This window comes from Pongo abelii, chromosome 19 (genome assembly GCF_028885655.2).
Source record: "Pongo abelii isolate AG06213 chromosome 19, NHGRI_mPonAbe1-v2.0_pri, whole genome shotgun sequence".
NCBI lineage: Eukaryota > Metazoa > Chordata > Mammalia > Primates > Hominidae > Pongo > Pongo abelii.
In genome coordinates, this window is record NC_072004.2 from 76249470 (window position 1) to 76266869 (window position 17400).

A 17400-nucleotide genomic window follows, 5' to 3' on the forward strand; every position below is an offset into this window, starting at 1 on the left:
TCAAGAGATCCTCCTGCCTCAGATTCCCGAGCAGCTGGGACTACAGGCGCAGCCACTCACCAGTGTGGCCTTAGGGTTTTTGTAGTCGATATTGAACTCACCCACTCATTCATTTATTCACTCATGAATCAATTACTGAGTGCTTATTCTGTGCCATGCGCTATGCCCAGCACAGAGGACACAAAGATGAATAAAGCATCTCCATGCGATGGGCGAGTGAGGGAGGCTGGATCCCTGGGGAAGCCCAAAGAGTGGAATTAGACAACGTTGTGGAAATTAAACACAAATAACGGGCACTAGTAATGTGAAGGCAGCATGATTCCATTTGATGTGAAACTAGAAGGACAGAAACTCATTTACCAATTATCTTTAAATTCTAACAACTATTTTTAGCCTTTAGATGTGGAAAAAATAACTTGTATTACAGGATGTGTTACCTAACTGCTTTAACATAATGGTGGTTTTCTTCTTTCTGTCTTCTAGATCCCTGGAAATGTGGGTGCATATGAGGCTCCCTCTGCCTCCTCCCACAGCCATATGAGCTGCCGCCTCCTAGGAGAACCTGGCAGGGCCGGCAGCGCCCCCAGCTCCCCAATTCAGCCCAGAAGGGGGCTGCTTGGACTCCGAGATTTCTCCCTTCACCTGCGGCTGCCTCCTGCCCCCATGACTACAGTGTGGTGAGCACTTTTTGGCACAAATTATGCCTCCCTGCAAATACATCTTAGAGTTTTTTTTTTTTTTTTAAGGAAAAAGCCATCTGTTGATTTATTTATCATATGGTATAAATTCTCAAGCTGAAATTCCAGGTCTCTGTCCTATGAAAAACAAAACAAAAGCAAAAACACTTTTTTTTTTTTGGTCTTTGGGGGAGAAAAGCAGTGAGGCACTGGCAGTTTAATAAAGGGTAGGACCCCTAGGCTAAAGCGGTGAATGGGAAAGCTAGGGGGAAGACCATGCCCCAGGGAGCAGAAGCCCAGGCATAAGAGGCACAAGTCCTGGGCTCGAATCCCCTACCGGCCTCAAATTAGCCACGGGACTCCAAGTGCCACTTGACTTCCCTGAATCCCTCTGAACCTCCCTGAATCTCAACGTCCTAATCTGTAGAAGAGGGGAACGAATTTTTCACTCACAGGCTCATGTCAAGAATCAAATGAGATCATATAAACCGTAAAGTACTATCCACTTGTTAGTAATTTGGGGAGTGGAGGGACCTCCCAGCACCCTGAAATCACATCGTGTGGGCTACCCAAGTGTGAGGCCATCCCGTGCCTGTGTGTTTCCAGTGCCCCCATATCACTCTCCTGTCTCAAACACCTAGAGGCTGACATCCAAATAACAATATTAAAGTGACTCAGATTTATTATTTTTTTGAAATGGAGTCTCACTCACTCTGTCGCCCAGGCTGGAGTGCAGTGGCGCGATCTCAGCTCACTGCAACCACTGCCTCCCAGGTTCAAGTGATTCTCGTGCCTCAGCCTCCCAAATAGCTGAGATTACAGGTAGTGCACCACCAGGCATGGCTTTTTTTTTTTTTTTTTTTTGAGACAGAGTCTTGCTCTGTCACCCAGGCTGGAGTGCAGTGGCACCATCTCGGCTCACTGCAACCGCCTCCTGGATTCAAGTGATTCTCTCCTGTCTTAGCCTCCCTAGTAGCCAGGATTACGGGCGCATGCCATCATGCTTGGCTAATTTTTATGTTTTTAGTAGACACGGGGTTTCCCCCTGTTGGCCAGGCTGGTCTCAAACTCCTGACCTCAGGTGACCACCTGCCTCGGCCTCCCAAAGTGTTGGGATTACAGGCATGAGCCACCACACCCAGCCTAATTATTTGTATTTTTAGTAGAGACAGGGTTTTTCTATGTTGCCCAGGCTGGTCTTGAACTTCTGGCTTCAAATGATCTGCCCGCCTCAGCCTCCCAAAGTGCTGGGATTATAGGAGTGAGCCATCACGCCCAGCTGACTTCGATTTTTTATTGGGACTGACCTTCTAATTTGTCCAGAATGGATCAATATTTGTGTATCCAGAAAGCCAGGTAGTCCCAAGTGTTCTCTGCACATTGTGGGCCCAGTAGGAGGCAGGGCTTATCCCACTGGAAGGTGGTAGTCTCAGGAGCCTTAGTAGTGGAGTCTCCGTGACATGGGGTCCAGGTGTCGATCTCTCTGTTGTCACTGGGCAGCCCAGGGCACACTGGTTGCATCTGTTCCCCGGGCATAGGGTGCTCGTGGTCTAAGGCTATGACCAGTGTGCCCTGGGCTGCCCAATGGCGACAGAGAGATGCCCTCTGCCCAGCTCCTAATTTTGCACTCAGGGCTGTGTGCCAAGGTGCCCACACTCTGCAGCTCCCGCTGGGATCCACGGGGGCCTATGCAGGCCATGCTCAGGGCCAGGACTGATGATAGTTTCCAGGTGGCTCCACCCTTCAGTTTTGGGTGCTTCTAAAACTCTTCTTGAAGAATGACTCAGTACTCACCCTTAATACAACTTATAGGCTGAAATGATCCCTCTGCCTGCTCCACCTGCTCCAAACTCTGATAAAACAGAAACTAGGGTGGGATCTCACATATGGTATCTTCACTTTGTAGCTGGTGGGTTTTTTAAAATGTGGAGGAGAAGGTGGGAGGCAAGACCAGAACTGAGAAATGACTCTTGCTTTTAGTTAGAGGGAGGGTGGCTGTGGGAAGTGTATTTCAACGCCATAAAAGTACCCTGTGAGGTTGCAAATTCTAAGTAATTCGATATGCATAACCCCAGCCTCAGCTGTGTGAGCTCCTCCCTTCTCTGTTCCCCATCACTCCCCCTTTTCCTGGTCCCAGAGTGTGAACCACATTGGTGTAGACATGGGGAAAGTAAAGTGGATTTTTGAGGAAGGGGGATCAGGCAGTGTAGCCCAACAGACTGGAAAATACAGACTCAGTCTCACCTCCCCTCTCACTGTGACCCTTTTTGTTAACAGTAGAGGGCTGACTTTGTCTGCCTTGCTCAGGGAAACCGCCCCACTTTTAATTAAATTTCTCCCTGTAGACGCTGTCTGGGAAGCTGAATGTCATCTTCCCTGGGCTTACCCGCCAGGCTCCTCTCATCCACATCTTCCAGCCTCTAGCCACATGGACCCCTCCGGAAAGCATGTGTGTGTGTGGGGTGTGTGTGAACATTTTTCATGCTTGATGTGAGCCGGAAGAAAAATGAGCTTCTCTATTTGATAAGTGTGGACCTGCCCACAGCACTAAATTTGGTTCTGCCGTCACCGGCGCCATGAAGCAGCAGCCTGGTTTAGAGGCTTGCCTTCGGTTTCAAATAATTTCTCCAGGCTCATGTTACATATGACCCATTCACAGAGGCTGGAGGGCATGGCTTCTCCAGTCCTTAGCACTAAAGACATGTCTTTTGGCTCCCGCACAACTAGCACAGGCGGTGGAACCAGATGGGGGATGCTCTGAGGTTGCAGAGGCAGGAAGGCAAGTGGGGGAGAGCTTAGGCCTGCACAGAGGCATGATCTAGCTCCCTCCCCAGCTGTGAAATCTCTGAGCCTCAGTTTGCTTCTCTGCAAAATGAGGATAATAATCCCCACCTCGTTGGGACTGAGGATTAACGAGGCAATGGTTTTAGTAGAATAATCCACTGCTGCTATTATTATCAGCATCTTCGTATAGCAAAACTCATTTGGACCAATGGGGAGTGTGTTAAGTTGGTCTGAAGTAGGGCAAAGGAACGATTATAGAATGTTTTAAAGGAAATGTGTTTTTTATCATTTCCAAGTATATAGAGTACTGGAACTGAGTGCTAGGAGGTGGAGAACTGAATTGATTTAAATAAGGAGAGCTCACTTGACATCGGCCTGTTTGATTTCTCAGCATCCAACTGTGTTAATAAAGAGGGTTTTGAGCTATCTATGTGCCCGGCTCTGTGACTGGAGAAGGAAAGTCACGTAAGACACAGTCCTTGCCCACATAGGACGTGCAACCTGTGGGCAGATGAGTCCTACACAGGAAGCGGTGGCAAGAAGGAAACTGTGAGGCACTGGGGAGCGCGGCGCTGCCACAGGTGAGAGGAAACGCGTAGCCTCTGGACCTTGAGTGCCAAGGCTGGGGAAAGCTTCAGGGAGGATGAACACTGAGGAAGGTCAGAGTGATTTAAATAGGGGGTGGGGCAGGGAGAGAGGGGCAAGGCTGCCATGGGTGAGCAAGGGGCAGAAAGAGCACGGCGTCTATGAAGGAGCCACAGGGCAGGCTGGCAGGAAGCGGGAGGTGGGACTGGGCAGGGAGGTGGGCCAAGGTGTGGGGACCCGGGCAGGCAGCTCGAGGCCAGCTTGGCTTAGCAGGCGATGCCCATGGCAGGACCACACTTGGAGAGGGCCAGGGCAGGTGACGGGGTTGCTCTGGGAAGAATTTGGCAATGGCATGCAAAACGGATTGGATATGAATTTTGGAATTGAAACAGGGAACAACTCATTATTGTTTCCATAAGGATCCGAGGGTGAGATGGTAAGGCCTAAAATCATTTTATCACTGGTGAGAGTGTGACTGGAAAGAGAGGGGCAAACTGAGGAAATGCCTGGAAGAAACTGGCGGGTCTGTTCCAGGATGCGGAGGGAGAAGAGCTTAAGGCTCCATGGCTTGCCACATTCGGGACTGGAAGATGGCAAATTCTAGTGACCGAAGTGCACAGACCAGGTGGTAATGGGGGCAGCATTTTACTAAAACGCAAGGCTATGGGGCCTCCGGACACCCAGGACTGGCACTCAAACCTGGCCATGCTGGAGAAAAGATGGGCCATTGTCAGGGTGGGGGTTATGCATACACCCTGAAATACCTCCCACCATCCACGCTCTGGAGAAACCCTCCATTCACAGGGTGAAGGCAAACTGACTTCAGCCCCACTCTGGCTCAATTCAAATTCCAGGTGCAAGCAGTTCAATTAACAAGCCTGCCCCGTGCCTTTGCCACCAAACAGTTGTCAGAATATTACACCATCCAAGTCAACGCCTGGCTTTAATTTAATCACTCATGCCTTAATCGATTCCTGTCACATGCTAAACGCTGTGAGTGGTGGGGAGAAGCTGCTCCTGGGCATAATTAGAATATGAGATTCTGTACCAAGTCCCTGTCGGGTTGGGAAGAAACTGAAAACTCCAGAAAAAACAGAAAAGCTCCCAGGAAATTCCATCCAAGGGTCGTGACTTGAGCCCAGAAGGAAGTCCCAGCCCTTCCCCAGGGAAGTCAGCACTGGCAGGGGCTGGAAATCACTTGAGGTCATGCTCAAGGCACCCCCACCCACTGTCATGCACCCTGGTTTGGGTCTCCTTCCTTCCAAAGAAGGGGACAGACAAGATCAGTGCAGGCTGGGCTGTGGCCACCCATGCATCCCTCCTGGGCACGGACCCTGCTGGCTCAGCCCTCACCCCTAGGAACCAGCTGCACCGTCTGACTGGCGCTAAGGGAGCCAGGTGGCAGCAGCTATACTATTTCAGGTCAGGCTAAAGTCAGCCCACCAAAGACTTCAGATCAGCACCTGACTGCGGCTCCCAGGAGGCATCCCCCAGCCCTGCAGCACTTCTGAGAAGCTCAAAGGAATTCTCTTAAGTTGTTTTATTTCAGTTCTATGACTATGCAAAGAGAAGAGAGACCACATTATCGTCCATTCTGAGGGGGAAGACAGCATAATCTCCATTTCTCAGATGGAAATATGGGGGCATGGGAAATCTTAATCTTGGCCAAAAATCTCTTAGTTGACAAATGAATTCAGGGCTTGGCAACCCTAAGCAGCCAGTGATAACAGGGGCCCACAAAATGAGGGAGTGGCTCGCTTCTGGAATTCAGTCTTGCTGGTAACAAATGATAAGATCTTTTTAAAAGTCTTTTTATTTTTATTTTTTTAACTTGGCCCAGATTGTCAACTTATAACATGAATCCTACTGATTAAAAATTTTTTCTTGCATTTCTCATCAGCCATCAAACATTGGTTCATGATTATTTATAGCACTTTAGTGACATTGAAAGGGATTTATTTCAATTTATTCAGTCTTTATTAACACTCCACAGGGAACAGAGTGCAGCCACCGCTGGCCTTTTCTCAGGCATAGCTGAGATGCTAAGAAGGGAGGAACTTCACCACTAAAGGAAGAACTGAACCAGGTGGAGAGAAGCCCAGGAGGCAAGTTATCCCTATAGGATTATCCAGGAAAAATATTAAATAGGTTTTAATAAGGTTCAGGTGAGTTTATGAATGATCACTCCATTATTCAAGCGGATTTAGGGATGTTCTGCAAAATCCTCCGTTTCTAAGCTGGCCTCATGGAGACCAGCAGCAGAGGCAGAGGCTGAGCCGCTGCACTGGGGATTGGGGCCAGCGTGGAATTTCCCCTGCTCATAGGGAAAAGACAAGACAGAAAACGGATGGTGGGAGGGCTGGCGACTCTTCCAAACGGCTATTCCTGATGTTTCCTGGCAATGAGCAGCTATGAAAGGGACAGGTTCACATGAGACTACACCATGACTTTTGCTGTGCCCCGATGTAACAGGAGGTTATAGACAACAGTTTTATTTGCATATATAACCTTTACTTGGCTTATTAACATATTGCTGATTTAAATTCTGATACATTGTCAAAGTAGAAAGCTGTTCAGGTTTTCAGAAAGCCCAGTATAAAAAATGCAGGCATGCAACAAATAGGTAGTGAATATTCACATTTAAATACATGTAAATATAAATAGAATTAAAAAAAAAAAAGTTTAGAGACAGGGCCTTGCTGTGTTACCCAGGCTGGAGTGCTGTGGGACAATCATAGCTCACTGTAGCCTTGAACTCCTGGGCTCAAGTGATCCTCCTGCTTCAGCCTCCCAAGTAGCTAGGGCTACAGACGCATGCCATCATGCCCAGCTAATTTTTACAGTTTTCTTTTGTAGAGACAGGGTCTTGCTTTGTTGCCCAGGCCAGTCTCAGACTTCTGGCTTCAAGTGATCCTCCCACAGTGCTGGGATTACAAGTGTGAGCCACTGAGCCTGGCCTCATTTATATATATATATAAAACCAAAGAGATTCTTTTTTTTTTTTTTTTTGAGATGAAGTCTAGCTCTGTCGCCCAGGCTGGAGTGCAGTGGCGCGATCTCGGCTCACTGCAAGCTCCACCTCCCGGGTTCATGCCATTCCCCTGCCTCAGCCTCTCGAGTAGCTGGGACTACAGGCGCCCGCCACCACGCCCGGCTAATTTTTTGTATTTTTAGTAGAGATGGGGTTTCACCGTGTTAGCCAGGATGGTCTCGATCTCCTAACCTCATGATCCGCCTGCCTCGGCCTCCCAAAGTGCTGGGATTACAGGCGTGAGCCACTGCGCCCAGACTGCCTGATGTTGCCCTGATTAATTACCCAAGAAGTCTCTTTTTGAGGGACAGGCCATGGGAGGGGGATGAGATAAGACAATAGTTTGGTGCCACTGTTCAATTAAGAACAACTGGAAACAGGTACCATTGAAATGACCTGCAAATCAATGGCAGAACTGGATCCGATCCAGGACAACTCTGTTGACACATGATTTAGAATGCTGGCTCCAATTCAGGAGGAGGAGCTGTCCTTTACCCTGGGGGAGGAGCACCGTCCCACAGTTCCATGAATTGGTCCTTCCCAGCACCTCGTTCTTGGCATTCTGTGACGTCTGTAGAGCACATGACAAGCAATTACGAAGCCAGGGGTCTTCTAAGATCCTTGCTATCCCAGGGAGGAGGACACAAGCATGAAAGTGCATCCCTGGACTTTTTGTGGTAAAACTGCAGACTTAGATCCCAAGACAACATCACCAGCCTTCTCAGTAAAACAGAAAACTGGGCCATAGGCTGGAAGGAAAACCAGCAGCTGGGACCAGGGATAATTATGTCCCTGTTCTCTCTGATGCCTGGATTTAGCAGTAGGGTGGACGGGGCCAAAGGAGAGGAATGAATGAAACGTTATTATCAATGGCTTCAGATTTAATTCTCACTTGCTGATTTAAAACTGTTTTTAGTGTTTGACATTGATCTAAGACTCTTTCCTCAGGGGAGTTAATATAGCAAAGGGAATTTAAACTTATTTTCAGTCTGATGGGGAGGATTTTGTAGTGCCCTCTTAAGTTGGGATTCTATGTGAATGACTTCAAAGTGCTGTGCTAGTCCTGGCAGACAGACATAAGATGGGCAGGGAGAACGCCCACCTTTTACTTATTTAAAAGTTTCCCCAGTAGGTGTTCTTCTGATACCCTGTAAGAGTAAGACATGAAGGTCTGTAAACATGCAAGGCCGGGGTCCACACAGCCTGATCTGCAGTCAGGACTGCCTCTTATCACAGCCAAGCACTTACTAAAGGTCATCTGTGCCCATTCAAAATCTTCTATGTACACCAGACTTGCTATAATAATCACATACCCTAAATAAGGTGCAAGCTGGCCAGGCGCGGTGGCTCACGCCTGTAATCCCAGCACTTTGGGAGGCCGAGGTGGGTGGATCACTTGGGTCAGAAGTTTGGGACCAGCCTGGCCAACATGGCGAAACCCCATCTCTACAAAAATACAAAAATCAGTCGAGCATTATGGTGTATACCTGTAGTCCCAGCTACGGCGGAGGCTGAGGCAGAACTGCTTGAACCCAGGAGGTGGAGGTTGCAGTGAGCCAAGGTCGCGCCATTGCACTTGAGCCTGGGCAATAGAGCGAGACTCCGTCTCAAAAAAAGATAAAAAAATAAGGTGCAAGCTGATGGAGTACAAGTGCAGAGGGAAAAATAAACTCTTCAAATCATTCAATGATTTTAAGAAAATTAAGTTGAATGTTTTGGAAAGACTTCATAAAGGTGAGTAATATTTACTATCAAATGGGATGGTAAAGACCATGAAGAAAAAAAAAAAAAGTAAAATCCCTGAAGGATTCTGCATTCAGATGACTCCACAATGTAAACCCAAAATCCAAACTGAAATCGGAGGACCCAGACAGTGCATTATTAATGCGGCATAGGCAAAACAGACAAGAAATTTCAACTGGCTGATCCAGACACCAAGAGAAGACCTGAGCCCTGTGTCAAAAGATGGGTGAACGAATTCACATTTATATAGTTTCGGTTAAAGTAAAATCTTGGAAATCTATGTGTATCATTTAAATGATTTTCTGATATAATGACTTTTTAAAACTGATATATTGTTACTCAGTCTTGATTTAAGGATAAGAAGGCTTCTTAAGCCTAATTTATTAATTCATAAATGACTACACTTACTGGATACATGGAATTCCTAAGATTCAGTACACCACAAGTTTGCTTTATTTAACCCTTTTCTACTCTACTCTCAACCAACCACCCTGAAATCTGTTTGCCAGTTTACCAACGTCAGCACTCTGTTGAATTACTTCATTTGTAAAATCTCTTCTTTACCTCCTTCGCCCTCCCTGACTGCCATTACTTTCTTGATCAGCCCTCACTTTTTATTCAACGAGTAAACTGGAAAGATCTCTGAACCCGATGTACTAAGCCAGGTCACCCTGCCTGGGATGGCTGGAGGGAGGGCAGGTCGGTTTGGGCTGGTGGAGAGCATGCAGTTTATTCCTGGCACGGAGTGGATTTCAGGAAGATGAGGCACGGACAGCAGATGACAAATCTCCACTTGGCTGTGGCAGGAGTTCTGTGTGTACATTTAAACATGGGTGTGTGCAATTTTCAGAGGATGCACTTCTGCCCAAACGGTTTGGTGCAGGGGAGCTGGGCAGTTGCTGACTTTTCCTATCTTGAGCCCTACTCAGTGTAACAATTTATCTGTACAACTGATTGCATCACCAGGATCTTTAGACCCCCTCTGCTCATTCAGCCAATCACAAGCACATATCCACAGGACACCGCCAATGATGCCATTTACTGAGCAGTTACTATGTGCTTGGCCCTAGTGAGTACCGGGTTAGCTTGTCTGAACCCCATGGCAACCCGTGAGACAGGTACCATCATACTCCAAGTTATGGATGAAAAAAAACTCTCCAAGCAGCTAAACAACATGGCTTAGATCTCACAGTGAGCAGGGAGTTGGGGACTTATGCCCAGGAGGCCTGATCAGAGCCTACCTCCTTAACCATTAGGCCAAACTGCCTCCACATGCAGAACACTGCCCTGCACTGGGGACCTGGGGGAGGGGTAACAGTGTCTGCCCTTGAGCTGCTCCCAAACCCTCCTTGAATAGCCTTGGCACAAAATGCATTTCTTGGGGACTTGCTGACATGGTGTTTGGATTTCTGTCGGGTCTCTGATTGGGCTCAGCATGGAGCCCGATGAAATATGAAAAAAGCAAAGAAAATTAAGGGAATATACCTGGAAGTTGTTCGAGTTCGTATTTTGCTGAAGCCCATTCTATCTGCATGCTTACAGAAAGTTTCCTAACCGGAGAACCCAGAAAGCTCAAAACCTGTCCTGGGCCAGCCTCAAATCCCTCCTCACACTCAGCTGGGAGCCATATGGGCAGGCAGGGAACCTGGCAGAGGTGGCAGGAGCATTGCACCTGGAGACAGGAAAGGAATTCTTGGACAGCAACCTCTTTGGCAAGGCAACAGGGGCCAGACAGAGGATTCTCAGGTAGCCCCAAGGCACCACAGTATAATGGAATATTTATTGCAAAGCCTGGGCCCCAGGAAGTGAGAAAAGCCTCCCGGGCCCATCTTTGCCAAAGGATTCTTACATGAGGACTTGCCTATGCCCACCCAACTCAACCCACACCCACAATCTCAGAGCTGGCCTCATCAGTGGGCGTCAACACTTTCACCTTGCTGAGGTACAGAACCTAAGCTGGGGATCTGATGTCCCTAAACTTCAGAGACTTGACCTTGGCCACACTGAATCTACATCTTGATCCCCCAGTATTGATTTCCAGCCTTCCCTGGGTCAATCAAACCAGCTGCCCCATCATATGGCAGAGCAGTCCAGAAACCCTGGATTAGGGAGAAGAGGTTTAAGGACCTTAGGAAGAGATATTTGCTCTTTGTTTTATAAACAGAGCACCAATGTAGAGTGAAATGCCTCGCTCTCTGTGTCAGGGCCAGATAACAAATTGAGAGCTTTAACTCCACATCTCCCTAACCTTATTCTGGGTCATGCTCCAATTACAGACTTTTGTAAAAAGTCATTTGTGAGACAGTGGTTTTGGAATCAATATTCTACTGGGTCAATGTTATAGATCATATTTGGGTTCCCAGACTAGTCCACAATGGCCAAGTAAACCCACATGTGGCTGAGAGGGGAGAGAACTAGTGTCAGGCACCCAGCTCCACCGCCCACTGGCTCTGTGACTTTTAGCAAGTTACTAACCCTCTCTGTGCTTCAGTTTCCCCATCACGGAGATAATAACAGCACCTGCTACACAGGGGAAGTGTTGTGAGGATTAAATGAGATAATCTTAGCAAGCACTTAGAATAGGGCCTCCTAAAAGACACTCAATGAATGTAATTAAGATAGCGGTGCCGGTGTCAACCCCAGCAGTGGTGACATTGGGGCTGGGTCATATTTTGATGTAGGAGACTGTCCTGTGCCTTGTAGGATGTTTAACAGCATTCCTGGCCTCTACCCACGAGATGTCAGTAGCACCCTCCCCGAGTTGTGAAAACAAAAACATCTCTCTAGACATCTCAGTGGCCCCCAGTTGAGAACCACGGTTTTACAGGAAAACAGCTGAGAGTCCCTGCTGGAACACAAGGACTCCTCTCCCTGCTGCAGCCCAGCTGGTAAGGCTGGGGTCTCCTCTTCCCATCACCTGCTGAGGTGCCCCCCAAACGCCAGCTCCATGTCACTAGTGGAAGCACCTAACTCCTGGGCATGGCAAGTTAGGAGTGGCCAGGGGGGTGTTTCTGGGAGTGTGAGGGGGCTTTGGGGGTCTCTGAACACAGTGATGAGGAAAGTGGTGGTGGAGGAAGGAGCAGAGTCAAACGCAGTTTCCCACCCGCTTCCCACTGTATTTCCCCATTTATCCTTCGTGGATAAAATCCATTTGGTATGGACCGAATACCTCTTGTATGTCTAGCACTGTATTAGGCCCCTACGGCTGTTTTTATTTGTTTTTGAGTGATTCTTTTTCAAAGAGGGAGTAAGGAAGATGCTAAATAAATACATCAATAGAAGGTAAGGTCTAGTTGGAAAATTATCACATGTCCAATTGGAAAAATAACACGTTTTCGTACATATAGCCACAGAGCTACTGAAACCACACATATAAATGCTGAGGGAAAGTGGAATAAAACAGTTTCTTTAAATTTTCAACAAATGGACTGTAACAACGGATGTTAAAAAGGCAGAAGGAAAACCACAATCTTATCCCATCTCCAGGCTGGCACTGACCTCCAAGGGCATGAGGGTCAAAGGGCACGTTTAATAGAAAGGCCACTTTTTCCAACCGGAATAAATCTAACCTTTCCTCAATCAAACCGATTCTAAGTTTTCCAGCAATTTATGGGCAGTATCCATTTCTTTTGTTCCTGTCGGAGGAGCAATGCCTGATATTAGAAACCACTTAAAAGTCACGCCCTTCCAGCAGGAACAGTCATGGACTGTCACTCATCCAAAAACCAGCAAAGCCAACAAGCCCCTTCCCCAAATCGTCCAAAGGTGAACCCAAGAGCCAAGCCAGGTTATTGCTATATAAACGTCTGCTAGAGAAGCAAACTTGGCCAAGGAATGTATGAGCTTCAAGAGTCACTCCGGACCTGCGTAGCGGGGGGTGGGGGCAGGGGATACACTTATCTGTTTATCCATTAATTTGTTTATGTAGAGGGAGGATTTGGAGATGGAAAATAAACAATTCTTATACAGTAAATATAAGCAGCCATCACAAAACACAAAATGACACCCCAGAATCAACCGCGGTAGGAAAGACATTTCCCTGTCTCCTGTAGGATGGGTCAGTTAAGGGGGCGAGGGGGATCAGACAAAACTCAGATTGGTCCTGCTGAGCCTGGAGCCTAAGCACGCAGAGGGGTGAGCTAGGCAGTCGCTGTCGGAGCCCCCATCATCCCTTCCAGCCTAGACCATTCTGAGACGGAGGTTTGGAGTTACAGATGTGTGAGCGCCAGAGGGTGAGAGGGGTCACTCGCTCGGAATGTAAGAGCTCCCGCCTGCCGGGGATGGGGAGGAGTCGTCGATGGCCCCAGGATCCGTGCCCAGACATTTCCAGAGGCGCAGCGGCTGGTTCAGCACCTCACCGTCATCCGCGCAAAAGCTGCATCCCTCGAGGTCCTGGAGCGAAGCCATTTCCTTAAAGCCCGCGCAAAGCCAGGATAGTTTCCTACGAAGGACCGTCCGTCCCCCTGAGGTTCCTTCATTAACAGCGCCCCCGGCCTTGCCCACCGCAGCGGCCCCACCAAAGCGCCAACACATTTCAAAATGGAGCGAAATCGCAGAAGCGCGGAGTGCGCTTTGTTCCCGGCATTGGGCTAAATGCGCTCATCCCCACCGGGCTCCCTTTCCTCCAAAGGCAGGAGGTGACATCTCTGCTCGCGAGATGGCAATACGCAGCTGTGGCCGCGGGCTCCCCTTTTCCAGGGCCACCCCGAGACCCTCGCTCCATCTGGAAGGGGAACCCCGCGCCCAGCTCTGTTTGGGGGCGAGGGAGGAAAGAAGATGCTTGAATCGATCCCTGAGCTGCTCTGCAACCCCTCGCGGCGGGCCCAGCCATGCGAGGAGCCTCGCAGCACCCAGGCTCCAGCCCTCTACGCCACCGTCGAGGAGGGTCGGCCCGGGTGGGCAGCCAAGCCATTCCCCAGAAATTCAGATCAACCTGGGCAGCCCGCGTGGAGGATTCAGCTCCTCGATGCTCGTTCGTCTCAGAAGTGCGCCCCCCGCACCAGTTTTCAGCGATAGAATTAACCAGAAAACCGCGCGTACCAGGTTCATCACAGGAGGGCGAGGCTCGGATTTGTTGGCCAGGAGTTCCCCTTGCCGCCCCAGACTCGGTTTTGGGGGCGCGGTGAACTTGGACACGGGTGAAATTTATTTAAGATAAATAATATTAATCAGTACGGACATAATATTAATAAAAATACACCCAGGGCCGCCTATCTGCGTGTATGCGGCCTCCAGGGGCCAATCAGAAAGAGCCTCAGGTGCAGGGGTTGGGGGCTTCCTCCCGTGTCCTCCAGGAGGCCGACTGGGCGCGGCCCCCCCTACCCCAGGGTCCCCAATCTCCACAGGGAAGGGGTGAGGCCAGCCCCAAGATCCCCTCTCCGGACGCCTGTGGGTCCCATGGCAATCCCCCCTCTGCGCCCCGTCCAGTGGGCTCAGAAAGATGGGTGTGGCCGCAGCACCTGTAACCTTATGCCCCCTCCTCACATTCTCCGGCCAGGCGAAGCAACAGGGCATAAAGCCGCAGAGGCCCCGCCAGGGCTCCCCACCCATGCCCGGATGGGTAGCCAGCGTCCCTCGCTGGGCAACCTGGTGTAGCGTGGCCCTCAGAACACTTGGGGTGTAAGGAGGGGCGAGATCCCTCTGCCGCCGCCCGCAGCGCGCACGGAGACTGGAATCCCATCCCTTCAGAAGCTTCCCGGCGCCGGCAGACTCCGAGACGAGGCTGCGCGCGGTCACGCCCGTTCCATGCGTGCCGGGGGTCGGGGGGTTGACTCGGGTTCATTGACCCCAGCAAGCCTCGAGATCCAACAATGGGCTCGGAAATGAGGAGCGAAAAAGGAAAGAGAGGCGCGTGGGCGTAGGGGAGAGGTTGGCTAAACACCCTCAGAATAAAAGCCAGAAACCAGGGCTGGGAGCGCAGATCACGTAACCTCTACAGACAAAGCAAAGAGCCCCCGAAGAAGGTGCTGGGCGAACGCCCCCAGTGCTCACGCCCGCAGCAGCAAAACGCCAAGATTTCAGCGCTGATTGTCCCCCTCCCTTTAATTCCAGGCCCCGCCCTGTCCTACGAAGCCCGGCCACCCGGTTTGGCATGGCACCGTAAAGACGTGACACGCCGAAAAAAGATGGCACCTCGCGTTCCGAGGGGGAAAAAAGGGGGGGTGGGGGCGGGAGTGGGAGGAGGCACAGCCTATCCTCCCCCCTCCTCGCCCACCAGGGTCCACACCCACTGCCGCAGTGAGGGGCGAGCCCTGCGCGCCAGACCCGCGCCTCCGGCAGGGAGCGCACACGCCGGGCGCCCTGCGCTCCGAGCGCTGAGAAAGAAATCCGCCCCGAGATGCACCTGCAGCCCCGCGCCCATCCGTGCATGGCTGCGGCTGTGCCTGCCCGCGAGCGGGGACCAGCGGCCGCCGAGTCCGTCCACATCGCCAGGCCAGGTGAACCCTGCCTTTGCGACCGTGCACACTGGGATCCGCGCACTGTTCTCAGGCACGGCGCTGCTCGCGTCTCTGTGCCAGGCGTGCGCAGGGGGAAGGGCAACTAAAGTGACAGCGCGTGGACCCCTCCCCATCCCCTAGATTTCTCCCAGCCCCCAAATGTCCCCTACGGGTTTCTGAAGGAGGAAAAGGGGAGGGGGCCGGCCCCCGCCTAAAATCAGGGGCAGTGAAGGCCCTGTCGGAATCACTGCTCGGGAGGTGCAGGGAGGGGCGTGCAGGGAGTCATCTTTTCTAGAACCCGATCCACATCTTCCTTAGAGCTGATGGCGAACAGCGGCAGGGGCAGCGGATTTCAGATTCGGTTTCGGGGGTCGTTATCGGACCCCTCCACACACACACACACACACACACACACTCACACGCCCATTGCGGCAAAAGGCTGCGGTCGAGAGTGAAGGGCAGCCCCCTCCCCCAAGTCACCGCCGCCGCGCCCCACCCTGCCGGCACAGCCTCCACCTGGGGTCGGCGCGAAGCGGGTGGTGAAGACCCTCCAGCACACACACAGGCGCGCACTCACGCGTGCGTGCATCCCTTGCTCAGGTCCCTTTCCAGGCCGCCCTGGCCCCAGTCCCCGAGCAGGGGAGGCAGGGAGGGGCCCTGCGGTGGCCCCGACCGATGGCCGGCGCACGAAGCCCCAGTCTGCGGAGGGGGAGGGCGAGGGGCGGCGGCGCAGGGGTGCACAGAGGCGGACGGCGAGGCAGATTTCGGAGCCGCGGCGCTTACCTGATAGTCGACAGAGGCGAGGACGGGAGAGGACAGCGGAGGAGGAGAAGGTGGCTGTGGTGGCGGCGGCAGAAGGTGGGCGGTGGCAGCGGCGCTGCTGTTGGTGCCGGAGCTGGTGGGTGGCGGTGACTGCGAGGGCGCGCGCCGGCGAAGAGGGCGCGTTCCCGAGGCCGGCGGGCGGCGCAGGCGCGAGCAGCGGGAGCGCGAGCCTCCCCAGGGGAGGGGGCGGGCAGCGCGGCCTCCACGGGAGCCTTCTCCTCCGGCCACCAGTGGGCGCGCGCGAGCGCCCTGCCGCTCGGCCGTCCGGCGCCTCCCGGCTGGTTCCTCTCGGCGCTGCCCTTTCCCGGTCCCCCTCCCGCTACGCCTCAGGCCGCGGCGCTGACCGCAGCGCGCACGCGCGTTCCGTGGCGCACGCGCTCTCTCCGCCTCCTGTAGTTGGAGCCTTTGTCTCGTTGGAGGGGTGGGTGTCATCCTTCGGGCCATGCGGGATCGGGGCAAGGCCAGTGGCTCCGCCGCTGGGTCCGCTGCCCTTTGCTTTCAGTCAGCCTGGGGCGGTGTCCTCTCCTAGAGAGGTCCAGAGCGGCCTTCCACGTGGCCGGCCCCCGAGTCCGTCCGCCCCGACCCTCCTAGTCCCGAAACCGCCCCACTGGCTAAGGTCTCTTTCCCCCCAGGCTGCTTCCTTTCTCCTTGCCTTTTTCCCACCTTTTTTGTTAATGACCAAGGTGAATCCTTTCCTTAACAAATCGGCTTAAAGCAAGCTAACTCAGTTACAATACAGTTGAACTGTACTTTAAAAAAAAAAAACAAAAACATTTGAATCTATGATGTATCTGTTACGTTAGAAAAAAAATCTTAAATTAGACGAATTTCAAATAGTGCTTAACACATCGCAGAGCATTTGCAGTTATTTGTATCACATCTTTTGAAACACCTTTATGCTGTAAGTAGAGCTTGAAGTCTGAATGTTTAAGGGCCAGCTAGAGATTGTTCCCTGGAAGACGTACCTCAGCCTGAAACTGACCAGTGGTCCTCATTCTGCTGGTCACCCAGGCCCCAGGCTTCGGCCTTACCTTGGATTTTTCATTTCCCCAACATCAAGTTTAAGCCCTGGCAGTGGGAGGATTTCTATGTATTGGGTTTAGGGCAGCCATCTCCTCCTAGGGAGATGGGAAGTTGTCTTGAAGCTCCAATTTGCATAGCTCTTATATTCTTTTTAAAAAATCAACATATGTTATAGATTCATAGAAAAAGCAAGTAAAATGCTTTATTCACACAGTTTCTGGAACTGACCTTTTTCTTTTTCTTTTTAAATCCATATTAACTTTATTTTTAAACAGAGGGGCATATACCCAAAGAAGTA

The 17400-nt window shown here is 51.2% G+C and overlaps 1 protein-coding gene across 2 annotated transcripts in view; it reads right to left on the reverse strand.

The window, feature by feature from the left end:
- Positions 1 to 16379, reverse strand: part of MAPT (microtubule associated protein tau) — a 127797-nt gene extending 111418 nt beyond the window's left edge. The window contains exon 1 of one of the 2 annotated variants that reach the window (XM_002827397.5): positions 16041 to 16379. The gene's annotated coding sequence lies outside the window, so the exon portion shown is untranslated. The remainder of the gene's footprint in view (positions 1 to 16040) is intronic. The other variant, XM_009251629.4, reaches the window with a different exon arrangement.
- Between the last annotated feature and the right edge of the window lie 1021 nt (positions 16380 to 17400).